Raw genomic sequence first — 15,573 nt, forward strand, 5'->3', positions numbered from 1 at the left:
TCTTCATTTTCATTGTTTTCTAAGAAAGAACAAATATAACAGACCCCAATGGCACCTGACAGATCTGCATGCTGTTGTATAATGACCAGTATTGTGCTCCCCTCCTAGCACACCAGTCATGGGCCCATTGACTATAAGGTCCATCCTGTTATGGAACAAATGATAGCCTCCAACACGGAAAAGAACAGTTTACTTTTGTTCACTGAGGATGATGTGATGGAAGAAATCTTTCATTAGACCACTATCTCATAAAGTACATTCACTGATAGTTTCCATGTTTTTAAAACACAATATTGGGTTTCCAACATAACTAACCTACACTATTTCAGCATGCAATGACCAGATATGTATCCAGCCTGGTTACCCTCCCTTATTCCCTAGCACCATGTTGCTCTATTTTCTTTCTTACAGGTGTTTCCCATGTCTGTACTTCCTGAGCATGATATCATTAGGCTGTTACTGATTTGGATGCATTCTGCATTAGAGACTTCTCCCACCTCTTCTGACCTCAGCAGCGCCCCCTATAGCTCCAGTGAGATGGGGAGAACAGTGCCCACTGCACAGCAGTCACTAGATAGAAAAGCTGGCATGGCATGCTCAATCTGCACATAGGCATCTAGTAACACAAGGCAGGCACATGCACAGGCTGCTAGGGATGCACAGCTCTGCATGTAGTGCCCAGTGCTGTGCCCCATCCTGGCACACTCATCAGGAGCCTGGCAGCCTGCTGCCTGCTGACAGCTTCCTGAGATGCTGCTGCGTATAATCCTCCTGATTGGGATCTGCACTGGGTCGTCCTGCATTGTGAAGACAAAGACTAGGAGGGGATCTCATGGTCTGTCATTACTGTAATCTCACTGGAGGGAGGGGAGACATTCACTGCTCCATGCAGCACAGAGGAGGTGGGGAATTAGAGGAATGGGGATCCACAAGACTGATCTCATCTAACCAGGAGCTCCACAGCTACAAGGGGCACATCTGCTTATTCTGATGCCATCCTGCAGGATTATCAAGAGGTAAACACAAAGGTGAGGAAGAGCAGAGTTATCCATGTGATGATCCATGTGGACAGTGGGCTAGTGATGGCACATCCACCTACTGCAGCCATTTGTTGCTGTCTCATACATGATGGGTCTGTGTGCCTGTAATGCCACTCTGTACATACCAACATGGGCAGGGTACCCTCTGATATGTGTGCATGAAGGAGGTGGGATCTGTGCTATATTTATGTTATCCATTGCAGACAGTATATAATGTATTGTGTGGATTACTGTACACATATTTGAAGAGGCACTGCATACTGTGCTGTGTGTATGGTACTTAGCTGGAAATGAAGGGACATGGTGTTCTCTGTTGTGTGCATGTAATCCCTGGCATGTGTACATGTGTAATGTGGCACAGTGCTGTGAGCATTGGTATATGACATGTGTAATGTGGCACTGTGCTGTGAGTATTGGCATATTACATGTGTAATGTGGCACTGTGCTGTGAGCATTGGTATATGACATGTGTAATGTGGCACTGTGCTGTGAGCATTGGTATATAACATGTGTAATGTGGCACTGTGCTGTGAGCATTGGCATATTATATCTGGAATGTGGAACTGTGCTGTGAGCATTGGTATATTACATGTGTAATGTGGCACTGTGCTGTGAGTATTGGCATATTACATGTACATGTGGCACTGTGCTGTGAGCATTGGCATATTACATATGTAATGTGGCATTGTGCTGTGAGCATTGGCATATTACATATGTAATGTGGCATTGTGCTGTGAGCATTGGTATATTACATGTACACATGTGGCACTGTGCTGTGAGCTTTGGCATGTTACATGTATAATATGGCACTATGCTGTGAGAATTGGTATATTACACGTGGAATGTGACACTGTGCTGTGAGCATTGGCATATTTCATGTACATGTGGCACTGTGCTGTGAGTATTGACATATTACATGTGTAATGTGGCACTGTGCTGTGAGCATTGGTATATTACATGTACACTTGTGGCACTGTCCTGCGAGCATTGGCATACTACATGTGTAATAGAGCAGTGTGCTGTGAGCATTGGTATATTACACGTGGAATGTGGCACTGTGCTATGAGCATTGGCATATTGCATGTGAGCATTGGCATACTACATGTGTAATGTGGCACTGTGCTGTGAGCATTGGTATATTACATGTGGAATGTGGCACTGTGCTATGAGCATTGGCATATTGCATGTGAGCATTGGCATACTACATGTGTAATGTGGCACTGTGCTGTGAGCATTGGTATATTACGTGGAATGTGGCACTGTGCTATGAGCATTGGCATATTGCATGTGAGCATTGGCATACTACATGTGTAATGTGGCACTGTGCTGTGAGCATTGGTATATTACACGTGGAATTTGGCACTGTGCTGTGAGCATTGGCATACTACATGTGGAATGTGGCACTGTGCTGTGAGCATTGGTATATTACATGTATAATGTGGCACTGTGCTGTGAGCATTGGCATATTGCATGTGAGCATTGGTATATTACATGTGGAATGTGGCACTGTGCTGTGAGCATTGGTATATTACATGTACACATGTGGCACTGTGCTGTGAGCATTGGCATATTACATGTGTAATAGAGCACTGTGCTGTGAGCGTTGGCATACTACATGTGTAATGTGGCACTGTGCTGTGAGCATTGGTATATTACAAGTGTAATGTGGCACTGTGCTGTGAGCATTGGTATATTACATGTGTAATGTGGCACTGTGCTGTGAGCATTGGTATATTACATGTGTAATGTGGCACTGTGCTGTGAGCATTGGCATACTACATGTGTAATGTGGCACTGTGCTGTGAGTATTGGCATATTACATGTGTAATGTGGCACTGTGCTGTGAGCATTGGCATATTAGAAGCGTAATGTGGCACTGTGATGTGAGTATTGGCATATTACATGTGTAATGTGGCACTGTGCTGTGAGCATTGGCATATTACATGTGTAATGTGGCACTGTGCTGTGAGTATTGGTATATTACATGTGTAATGTGGCACTGTACAGTGAGCATTGGTATATTACATGTGTAATGTGGCACTGTGCAGTGAGCATTGGTATATTACATGTGTAATGTGGCACTGTGCAGTGAGCATTGGTATATTACATGTGTAATGTGGCACTGTGCAGTGAGCATTGGTATATTACATGTGTAATGTGGCACTGTGCTGTGAGCATTGGTATATTACATGTGGAATGTGGCACTGTGCAGTCAGCATTGGTATATTACATGTGTAATGTGGCACTGTGCAGTGAGCATTGGTATATTACATGTGTAATGTGGCACTGTGCTGTGAGCATTGGTATATTACATGTGTAATGTGGCACTGTGCTGTGAGCATTGGTATATTACATGTGGAATGTGGCACTGTGCTGTGAGCATTGGTATATTACATGTGTAATGTGGCACTGTGCTGTGAGCATTGGCATATTGCATGTGGAATGTGGCACTGTGCTGTGAGCATTGGCATATTACATGTGGAATGTGGCACTGTGCTGTGAGCATTGGCATATTACATGTGTAATGTGGCACTGTGCAGTGAGCATTGGCATATTGCATGTGGAATGTGGCACTGTGCTGTGAGCATTGGTATATTACATGTGGAATGTGGCACTGTGCTGTGAGCATTGGCATATTACATGTGTAATGTGGCACTGTGCTGTGAGCATTGGCATATTGCATGTGGAATGTGGCACTGTGCTGTGAGCATTGGTATATTTCATGTGGAATGTGGCACTGTGCAGTGAGCATTGGCATATTACATGTGGAATGTGGCACTGTGCTGTGAGTATTGGTATATTACATGTGTAATGTGGCACTGTACAGTGAGCATTGGTATATTACATGTGTAATGTGGCACTGTGCAGTGAGCATTGGTATATTACATGTGTAATGTGGCACTGTGCAGTGAGCATTGGTATATTACATGTGTAATGTGGCACTGTGCAGTGAGCATTGGTATATTACATGTGTAATGTGGCACTGTGCTGTGAGCATTGGTATATTACATGTGGAATGTGGCACTGTGCAGTGAGCATTGGTATATTACATGTGTAATGTGGCACTGTGCAGTGAGCATTGGTATATTACATGTGTAATGTGGCACTGTGCTGTGAGCATTGGCATGTTGCATGTGGAATGTGGCACTGTGCTGTGAGCATTGGCATATTACATGTGGAATGTGGCACTGTGCTGTGAGCATTGGCATATTACATGTGTAATGTGGCACTGTGCAGTGAGCATTGGTATATTACATGTGGAATGTGGCACTGTGCAGTGAGCATTGGTATATTACATGTGGAATGTGGCAATGTGCTGTGAGCATTGGCATATTACATGTGTAATGTGGCACTGTGCTGTGAGCATTGGCATATTACATGTGGAATGTGGCACTGTGCAGTGAGCATTGGCATATTACATGTGGAATGTGGCACTGTGCAGTGAGCATTGGCATATTACATGTGGAATGTGGCACTGTGCTGTGAGCATTGGTATATTACATGTGTAATGTGGCACTGTGCTGTGAGCATTGGTATATTACATGTGGAATGTGGCACTGTGCTGTGAGCATTGGTATATTACATGTGGAATGTGGCACTGTGCTGTGAGCATTGGCATATTACATGTGTAATGTGGCACTGTGCTGTGAGCATTGGTATATTACATGTGTAATGTGGCACTGTGCTGTGAGCATTGGCATATTGCATGTGGAATGTGGCACTGTGCAGTGAGCATTGGCATATTGCATGTGGAATGTGGCACTGTGCAGTGAGCATTGGTATATTACATGTGGAATGTGGCACTGTGCTGTGAGCATTGGTATATTACATGTGTAATGTGGCACTGTGCTGTGAGCATTGGCATATTGCATGTGGAATGTGGCACTGTGCTGTGAGCATTGGTATATTACATGTGTAATGTGGCACTGTGCTGTGAGTATTGGCATATTACATGTGTAATGTGGCACTGTGCTGTGAGCATTGGTATATGACATGTGTAATGTGGCACTGTGCTGTGAGCATTGGTATATAACATGTGTAATGTGGCACTGTGCTGTGAGCATTGGCATATTATATCTGGAATGTGGAACTGTGCTGTGAGCATTGGTATATTACATGTGTAATGTGGCACTGTGCTGTGAGTATTGGCATATTACATGTACATGTGGCACTGTGCTGTGAGCATTGGCATATTACATATGTAATGTGGCATTGTGCTGTGAGCATTGGTATATTACATGTGCACATGTGGCACTGTGCTGTGAGCTTTGGCATGTTACATGTATAATATGGCACTATGCTGTGAGAATTGGTATATTACACGTGGAATGTGACACTGTGCTGTGAGCATTGGCATATTTCATGTACATGTGGCACTGTGCTGTGAGTATTGACATATTACATGTGTAATGTGGCACTGTGCTGTGAGCATTGGTATATTACATGTACACTTGTGGCACTGTCCTGCGAGCATTGGCATATTACATGTGTAATAGAGCACTGTGCTGTGAGCATTGGCATACTACATGTGTAATAGAGCAGTGTGCTGTGAGCATTGGTATATTACACGTGGAATGTGGCACTGTGCTGTGAGCATTGGCATACTACATGTGTAATGTGGCACTGTGCTGTGAGCATTGGTATATTACATGTGGAATGTGGCACTGTGCTATGAGCATTGGCATATTGCATGTGAGCATTGGCATACTACATGTGTAATGTGGCACTGTGCTGTGAGCATTGGCATATTGCATGTGGAATGTGGCACTGTGCTGTGAGCATTGGCATATTACATGTGGAATGTGGCACTGTGCTGTGAGCATTGGTATATTACATGTGTAATGTGACACTGTGCTGTGAGCATTGGTATATTACATGTGGAATGTGGCACTGTGCTGTGAGCATTGGTATATTACATGTGGAATGTGGCACTGTGCTGTGAGCATTGGCATATTACATGTGGAATGTGGCACTGTGCTGTGAGCATTGGTATATTACATGTGTAATGTGGCACTGTGCTGTGAGCATTGGCATATTGTATGTGGAATGTGGCACTGTGCAGTGAGCATTGGTATATTACATGTGGAATGTGGCACTGTGCTGTGAGCATTGGCATATTGCATGTGGAATGTGGCACTGTGCTGTGAGCATTGGCATATTGCATGTGGAATGTGGCACTGTGCAGTGAGCATTGGTATATTACATGTGGAATGTGGCACTGTGCTGTGAGCATTGGTATATTACATGTGGAATGTGGCACTGTGCAGTGAGCATTGGTATATTACATGTGTAATGTGGCACTGTGCTGTGAGCATTGGCATATTGCATGTGGAATGTGGCACTGTGCTGTGAGCATTGGTATATAACATGTGTAATGTGGCACTGTGCTGTGAGCATTGGCATATTACATGTGTAATGTGGCACTGTGCTGTGAGCATTGGTATATTACATGTGTAATGTGGCACTGTGCTGTGAGCATTGGTATATTACATGTGTAATGTGACACTGTGCTGTGAGTATTGGCATATTACATGTGTAATGTGGCACTGTGCAGTGAGCATTGGCATATTATGAGAGTATTGGCATATAAGGCCTGTGTCCTGTGGGCGTGTGGACATATCGATGCATACATTACAGTGGACATAAAGGAAGGGCAGGGTATTTAGTGTCATGTCCATATTGTCTTCTGCACATAGGAAGGGGCAGGGTATCCTGTGCTGGGTAGGACTTTACAGACTCCATGCAGAACATTACTCCATCCATTCTGTTGTTTTCTCAGCTCATCTGCCATGGATTCCCCTGCTGGGCAGGCTTCATTGAATGTGCTCTTGTAACAGGCAGGGTGATTTGTGCTCTGGCATACGCCAGTCACTCCGAGCTGGATACACAAACCTGAGGCATGCCAGGATGTTACCATAGCACAGGAGCACTCTGCCACTTCTATACAAAGGAGATTACAGGATCTGACAGGCCTTATAAGCCTGATAATACACGTGCTCCTGGAGATGGACATCTCTGATGTCTGGAAATTCATAATGTCAATTTTTATTTACTTATTTATTATAATGTTATAATACATATTGTATGTAGATGGATACTTTACATGTAGAGAGAATAAACAACATATGGCAACTGCAACAATGTAACATTACCTTGTTTATCGCTGGTTGTTACATAACACATTTCTTCTACCTTTAATCTATTGCTTTAAACGTACAAACATTTACATTGAACAGATTTCTGCCAAATCCAATCCTTTCCATATGTATAAAAGGGATTATTTCTGCACGGATTTCCGCAAGCCCCACTATTTCTATCAGAAATCTACAGTGTGAATATTCCCTTGTAGAATTACTTTTAGATGAGCTTGTATTGGCCGTTGGTTATTAATATTGCACACACAGGAAGTTACAGGTCATATGAATGGTGTATTCATTTTGTGAAACAATGCAAATAGCCCCGTGTATTGGCATTTTATTAGTTTAGGGTTGGACTGGAGCGAGAGGCGCCGAGATGTTTTTCAATTCGTAGTGGAAGATTAACTAGAAATGCACATTTCAATGAAAAGCAATCATTTCCATGGTAATGTGATGCCTCTTCAGCAAGTGACACAGACTCTTCTTGCGGTAGCTGTCAGGGGGTGGGTTACCATGGCAACCGCAGAACATTGATGAACAATTTAAACTACGTTGTTAAAATTCTTGAGGATCCCACTAAATAATTGATGCGTAGGGACATATAGGGTGAAAGCGTAACTTTTTCAGAGCTTTATCTCACTAATGATCTAATTTAAATATAGCTAGGAAAAAAATATTGAATAAGAAGATGATAATCAAGTTTCTTATTATCATCGTATATTGAATATATGCCAGGCTTTTCTAATATGTAGTGTATTACGATGTTTAATAGCCCATATACACTGGCCAATGTCAGGTCAGTAACGCGTGCCGATCAAGTATAGTCAAGGCGTTCAGCACTTGTTTACTCAGAGTGATGATTGCTAATACAATCTTTATGACAAATATGCAGCACATCCCCTATTTACAAGGGGTGATGTGCTGCCAATAATGATGATTTCATGCTGGCATAAATTAGCAAGTACTCTGTGTATGTGATGCCTCTACTCGAAAAAGCCCTTTATTTTACCCTGGGAGATGGGGGACTCGGAGTCGGGTCCTATGATGGAGAGATGGGGTGCAGCCGTGGCCCGGACCCGACCCATGCTCAGGGCCGTCACATTAAAAGGAGATGGTATGGGCTTATCCGGGTTGAGTAGCTGATTTACGACTACGCCACCTGTAGCACCTGGTGAAGGCCACCAGCGCCGCTGCAGTCCGCTGAGGCTTGGTGTGATGGCGGCCAGAGTTACTACTACTCCCCACAGGCGGAGCAAGTCCTCAGGGCAGAGGGACAGGATGGAGGGGGTAGTAGTGGAGGAGAACGGATGCCGCGTCTCGCGGTGTGGCGCAGAAATAATAGTCCGGAGGCCATAGGGGTGAACTTCCAAGGCTTTACTCACTTTAGAGATGGCAGAAGGAAGGCGACTCCCTGCTCCCCGTGGAGTCCTGCGGTCACCAGGGACGGGGGTCTGACAACCTCCGAGTAAGTCCAGCATGCAGTCGGGACCCTACACCAGAGTGTTCCTGAACTACAGACCGAATTCTTTCCTGTCCGTGTGTGTGTGCGAAATAGGCCGGGTCTCCCTCTGAGCTCCTCTCAGAACAAGGGCACGGGTGGCAGCTCCGCTCCGTCCGATACCCGGTGGGATCCTCAGGGCCTACCGGGCTTTCCCGACCAGGACATGGAGTAGCAAGGTCGGGTGTCGGGGGCCGGTACCCCTCTTGCAGCCGGACTCCCTCTGAATATATCAGCATGGCGAGGACAGGTGGCGTACACCGCTCCGTCTGCATCTTGCCTGGGATCCATTTGCTGTGGAGCCACACTCTTAACCTCCGGGCCTTCTTGGTCCTGGTCCTTGACCGGGTCGAGACATTCCTTATCTACAACCTCCCCCTCGTCCCAAGGCCGGGGTACGAGGGCTGTGTCTCCATCCGATGCAGGCCCACACAGGATCCGCGTTGGGGTGGGAGATCACAGTACCCTCAGCAATTGACAGCATAAAGACAGTCAAAGAGCTAGGCTAATGACGATCAAAAGGACCAAGACCAAAGATGGCTTTTTATTAAATATGAAATTTAAAGTGTAACTAACTTGTAAGTCCTCCACCCTCACCCACTAACTGGTTCCCCTAACTCTTGGTTCCCTAGTCTCCTTGTAACCAGGGGAGCAGCACCTAGTGCATACTAGCCCCCTCTGGTGGAGAAATGTGGTGTTGGATGCAAAGGTTGGGTCACTGTTCTTACCTCAGAGGAGGAACACTACACTCCATTAAAGAAGTGCAGCATCCCTGTGGCGGTCGAACCCTCAGGGGCGCCACATGTACACTGGATACATAGACAGAAGGACTGAACACTGGGAGAAAGACTAGGGGCTCATTTACATTACCCGATCTGTGGCTGAAAACGACATTTGCCAGTCAGCTGTAATTTAATAACTAGTTTAGACAGGTAGACTGCTTTTTCGATGCGCACAGAATGATCATTCATAGATAGCTCAGTGCGCCTGGGCTATCATGGTTCTCGGCAGCACAGGTCCACTTTACTCAGGGCTATGTGCTGCCGAAAATGGTAATTTTTAAGCAAGCTCTAAAGATAATTTCACCCTACAAACAAGTGATTTACTCATTCGTAGGGTGATTGGCAGCCTGTTTACACTGGCCATTTATCGGGAAACAAGCGTTTCTAAGAACAATAATCGTGCAGTGTAAATGCACCGTAGGTGAGTGTTGTCTTTTGTTTTTTAATACATCAAGACTTTTTTTTTAAACATTTGGTATGTTGGATAACAACTTTAACTCATCTGTTGTGTAGTGCAATTATCCTTTTCTATTAACCTCATTTGTCTTAGCATATGTGTGACAGTTACTTTTTATCGCTAGAAAGAAAGCGAATAATTGTTGCTAAACATGTACTTCTCTTTGATCTTCTGGTAGGCATGTCGTAGACTTATTATTAAGGGGAATCTGTCACCCCCTGACACTTATCTGACCTCTAATATGGTCATACAGGTGATAGAAATGTAAATCTATACATACCTGTATGGCCTCATATTAGAGGTCTTGTTGCTGTGAAATGTCTTTTTATTCCTACAAGTTTCCGATGCTTGCAGGCCCGGGGCCCTGAAGAAATCCCACCTCCTGTGGTAATCACAATGTTTCCCCCCTCCCCTGCATGTCACAGTGCCCTGCAGTTGCAGCAGCCAATTCCTGGCACTGTGACGTGACGTGCAGGGGAGGGGGGAAACAAAGAGTTAGGTGGAAAAATCTGTTAAACTAAACTCCATCCACAATAGCGAACAAAAAAAGCAAACAAACATGCGAATACATATAAAATAGATTGTAAAAGAGGCCCAAATTAAATGAAGAATTAGTTTCAAATGGAAAACAGATGAAAAAACATGAAAAAACAGACAAAAAGCAGGCGTACATGCAATAATGAATTAAGTCAGAATGTCTTCAATTGAGTAATGCTGTATCTTATTCATTAAAAGTATATATACTCCTCAGCATTGAAATTGAAACGCCAATAAGGAAAAGATGTTGAATTATGGGAATCACAGGATGGATAGACATGATAAAATCTTCAATACATCGATTTATTCAGTATCGAGTATGAGTATCACACTCAGAGATATACACACTTACACACCTTGGCATACTATCAGTAAGGTTATTAATGGCTGTGAGAAATGTTCTGCCACGCTGAATGCATTTGGCACTGAAATCATCAAAATCTGCTGCTGTCAACCTCTTTTGCAATTGCTGACCAACGAAATCCCAGATGAGATCGATGGGAGACAAGTCCAGTGACACTGCAGGCCATGGTAGTATGTTTAGGGCTACTTTCCCACAATGAGCTTTTTGCGCATTTTTGGCGCTGCACGTTTTTGCTGCATCAAAAATGCAGTGTCTTACAGTTCCAGCAATGTGGATTGTGGATGGGATTTATAGAAGTCTCAGGCCCACTGTGCTTTTTTTTTGCTCAGTGGAAACTGACCTGTAGTGTGTGTTTTAAATCCGCAGCATATCAATTTCACTTGCGGATACACTGAGTTTTCTGTCCGGAATTTTCCCCACAGACTTACATTAGATGTGGAAAATCTGCAGTTAAAAATTTCACGTGTTCTTAGTGCATTTCCATGGCAGAAACACATCAAGAACGCATGTAATCTGCACCTAAGGATATCAATAAACATTTGTCAAAACGAAATATCAGGAAGTATAAAACAGCTTTATTGAAAGTGCCACACACCAAAAAGAGGCAAAAACACACAGTCAAAAACGCGTTAAAAAAGCATGGTAAAAAACGCAATAAAAAACGCAAGTAAGCTAATTTAAATAATAAGTGCAGAAATTCTGCAGGGCCAAAAACTCACCAAAAGCTCATTGTGGGAACATAGCCTAGTACACACAGGCTGCTCACTGTAGTATGAGTAACATGCAGCCTAGTGTTGTCATTTTGAAAATGGCTCCTGGGACACTTTCATATTCCCTATCAGAGGCTTCTCCATGGCATTGCTTACATTGTCTCCTGTCCAATCTCTGGGTGTCATTGATGTAGAGCAAAAGCGGGACTCATTGTTAAAAAGGATAGACATCCATTCCAGCCTCCATTGCTGTTTTGCTCAGAACCATGATAGCCTTTGAGAGCGGTGGCGTGAAGTTAATGGAACGCCTGTAGCTGGACGTCTGGCTCATAGCCTAATGTCATGCCAACGTCATCTGATGGTTTGTGTATAAACACTGTTTGACAACTTAGGCTTAGTATGTGCTTGCAGTACTGAATGGACAACGCCATGAAGAGGCATTCACGAGGGAACGTCACACCAGTCATACTCCTGTGAATATGGTGTGGGAGGTATAATTTATGGTAGCCGGACCCCTCTACTTTTCATTCCAGGTACATCAACAGCTCGACGTTATATTAATTTGGTCGTGGAACAAGTGGTACGGCCCCTACTATGTAATATTCCAAGATCCATTTTTCAATGCACTAGCATCAGGTCGCATGTTTCTCATGTTACTGAGGAAGTCTGCATGGCCTATGCATGCTACCATGTAGCCTCTTGTGACTTGTCTTCTATTGAGAACATCTGGGGTGTTATTGATCCACAATTGCAAAGGGAGCTGCCAGCAGCGGATCTTGATCATTTGTGTGCCCTTGTGCATTTAGCATGGCAGAACAATCCTCATGTAATTGAACATTCAATACAAATTGAATGTGCCTTATTATGCCCTATGGTCTCTCCACACCCCAGAGTATAATAAACGCCCACATTTTGTTCCTGTGTGCCTCTTCTTTTTGCCTTCTCTTGTCGTGTTGCGGCATATTTTTTGGCTTTCTTCATTCAAGGCCTGGACTTCTGGCACAAATAGGCATCTGAAGTTTCCTGCGCGCCATGCCTTGACAGCAAACTTTGTCACTTCACAACGTTACGACATGCTTAACCAGTGGCCAAGTTAGTGCCTCAGGGGACACATGTTGTGATGTCATGATGTGCTACAAGAGGGCATGGCCAAGCAGGCTGAAGTAAATACATGCGACATGGGAAGTCAAACACAAGAGGCGTGAAGGACCAGATGGCAGATTGCCAGGGCGGCAGTATAGGTGAGCGTGAGCTGAGTATTCATATTTTTTTATTCTTTTGCTGGCCCTGTAAGGTTCAGCAAAATGAAGGCCACCTGGGCAGTATTCTGCCGAATTTGCATATGGTGAATTGCTAAAAATATTTATTTAGGAGAATGTGAATTTTTGTAAAACTTTTAGTATAATTCAATCATCTCCATCAGCACACACACGTCTAAATATGTATGTATATATATTTATATATGTGTATGCTCAACAATGAGAAAGACTCCTAAGAACATCTAATTAAGTGAAATTACAATTGTGTTACTTTATGATATAACAATAGGTTTCCTGGTGAAGAAAGCTGTGAGATCTCTGTACTTACAATGGCATTTATAAAAATGATTATCGTGACAGTTTATTACTAAGTGAAATAAATATAGCTCTCGCCTTCGCTCAGCTGGAACAATTTATGAGTTCAGCTATAGATTATAGTGTACGGCCTGGCAATCTCCATGCTGGGAAGGTCTGATTCACACATGTTTAAGTATGTAATGTGATCCACGGCTCAAATGGCTTTACTTACGTAAACTAGAAGCTTCGCTTAATTTTCAGCATAAAACTCTTAGCTCACTCTTTATAAAATACCAGTATGTGAAAGTGTAAAAATACTGACTCATGCAGGCATCAGGGGCTGCGATTTATATATTATAATGACACTTATACGTTCTTTCTTCTAAGTTCATTATGCAACCAACTGCTGGTAAAGCTGGTAATTTCCATGAAAGATAGAGTGTGTGTGGGGCTGACATAGTCTGTGGAGTCTCAAGAATAAGCTAATGGATATCCTGGCCACAGTAAAGTGCAACGATCAAAACTACAGATGTAGCCTATCGTAAGCCATCACATAAGAAGGATATCAGGATGCAGAAAGTTACCGTAACTCTTTAACACTTTACATAACAAAAGCCATTGAATTTGTATAGTTAGGTGTTGAGTTACACTTGCACTGATATTTCTTCCTGCAATAAGATGATTATCATTTTAGGAATGGCTACATCTATGGGTGCGTGAAGTTTTAAAAGCCAAACCGCTTTTATCTGCCTAAGTCTTCACATTCACTGTTTGTGATTAATTAGTACTCCATGGGATATACAGTATTTAAAGGGGTGGTTTGAAAGTAATATTGATTTTAATCCTAAATGTCAATCTACTAATAGAGTCTATCTATTAGAAGCTATTAAATTATTACTAATAATGTAATAGCTTTCATATTACGCTTTAATTAAAAAGTCCCTACCATTCCCTTTGTTATCTATGTGACTGCTTTATTTATTTATTCTTTTATCTACTTCTGTTTTGATGATGCTTTTTTGAGAATCTCCAGATACTCAAATGAGATGTCATCAGCGGAGAGAGGGTGTGGTCACTGCCATACAGTGTCGGACTGGGGTGCCAAGGGCCCACCTGTAACATTGACTTTGGGGGGTCCGACTTTTCACTTGCATGAAACTATTACACTTGCCTTGTTCACAAATTTACCTATACCTCAATATAATAATAAACTGTGTATTTTGGTAAATGAATGATGATATGTGTAACATACCTGGCGGCGTCCTTGCATAGTGGTCCATCTCCCACTGTGTAAGAGCGCGCACTTGATCTCCAGTCCAGTCTGCTAGCCTGGCTTCCCTCCATGCTGTCTGCTTGCCTCTGTGTCTGCTGCTTAAGGGCGGCGCCCGATCACTTCCTGTTTCTTGTACCTGCTGCGGGCACACCCCTTGTGCGTCCTCAGCCTATTGCTGTCTGTCACCTGGTATTTAACCCAGCTGCTCCAATGAATCCCCGCCTGTGCATTGTGTTTCATTCAGTGTGCTCTTTCACTCTGAATGTGCCAGGTCCCTTTCTGTGTTTGCTTGCTTGCCTTTCTTGTAGGCTGTATTTCCAGTCCTGTCTGAACACGCTCCTTGCCTATTCGTTCCGCCTTCTAGGGGCCGCATACCTAGACCCGCTCCCGTATCTTGTCTGTCCTGTCTGAACACGCTCCTAGCCTGTTCCTCCCGCTTTCTAGGGGCTGCATACCTAGACCCGCTCCCGTATCTTGTCTGTCCTGTCTGAACACGCTCCTAGCCTGTTCCTCCCGCCTTCTAGGGGCTGCATACCTAGACCCGCTCCTGTATCTTGCTACTGTGTCTGTTCTTGTCTGTATACTCTTCTAGCCTGTTTCCTGTGTCTGTACCTTTCCTTTTTCTGCAGAGTCTGAACTCGTACCTAACTCCTGCTCGTTGTCACTGTACTTCCGTTTGTGAGTTTGTGGTCCACTCGCTACTTCACTGCAAGTACCCTGTGTGTATCTGGTTCTGCCTTTCCCTTCCTGTCTGTTCCGTGTGAACAGAGCCCTGTCCCCCCTGCTCTGCCTTGCTCACCGCTCCGGCAGTTCTTGCCTGCTCTGCCTTGCTCACCGCTCCGGCGGTTCTAGCCTGCTCTGCCTTGCTCACCGCTCCGGCGGTTCTAGCCTGCTCTTCCTTGCTCACCGCTCCGGCGGTTCAAGCCTGCTCTGCCTTGCTCACCGCTCCGGCGGTTCTAGCCTGCTCTGCCTTGCTCACCGCTCCGGCGGTTCTAGCCTGCTCTGCCTTGCTCACCGCTCCGGCGGTTCTAGCCTGCTCTGCCTTTGCTCACCGCTCCGGCGGTTCTAGCCTGCTCTGCCTTCGCTCACCGCTCCGGCGGTTCTAGCCTGCTCTGCCTTTGCTCACCGCTCCGGCGGTTCTAGCCTGCTCTGCCTTTGCTCACCGCTCTTGCGGTTCTAGCCTGCTCTGCCTTGCTCACCGCTCCGGCGGTTCTAGCCT

At 44.4% G+C, this 15,573-nt stretch overlaps 1 protein-coding gene across 2 annotated transcripts in view; it reads left to right on the forward strand.

The window, feature by feature from the left end:
• Window positions 1-515: 515 nt before the first annotated feature.
• Window positions 516-15,573, forward strand: part of KBTBD11 (kelch repeat and BTB domain containing 11) — a 45,191-nt gene continuing 30,133 nt past the window's right edge. Inside the window, exon 1 of one of the 2 annotated variants that reach the window (XM_073675387.1) lies at window positions 516-1,028. The gene's annotated coding sequence lies outside the window, so the exon portion shown is untranslated. The remainder of the gene's footprint in view (window positions 1,029-15,573) is intronic. The other variant, XM_073675388.1, reaches the window with a different exon arrangement.

The sequence above is a fragment of the Phyllobates terribilis genome, unplaced genomic scaffold (assembly GCF_046119375.1).
Source record: "Phyllobates terribilis strain yellow unplaced genomic scaffold, ASM4611937v1 Scaffold_3__8_contigs__length_932513732, whole genome shotgun sequence".
Lineage (NCBI taxonomy): Eukaryota > Metazoa > Chordata > Amphibia > Anura > Dendrobatidae > Phyllobates > Phyllobates terribilis.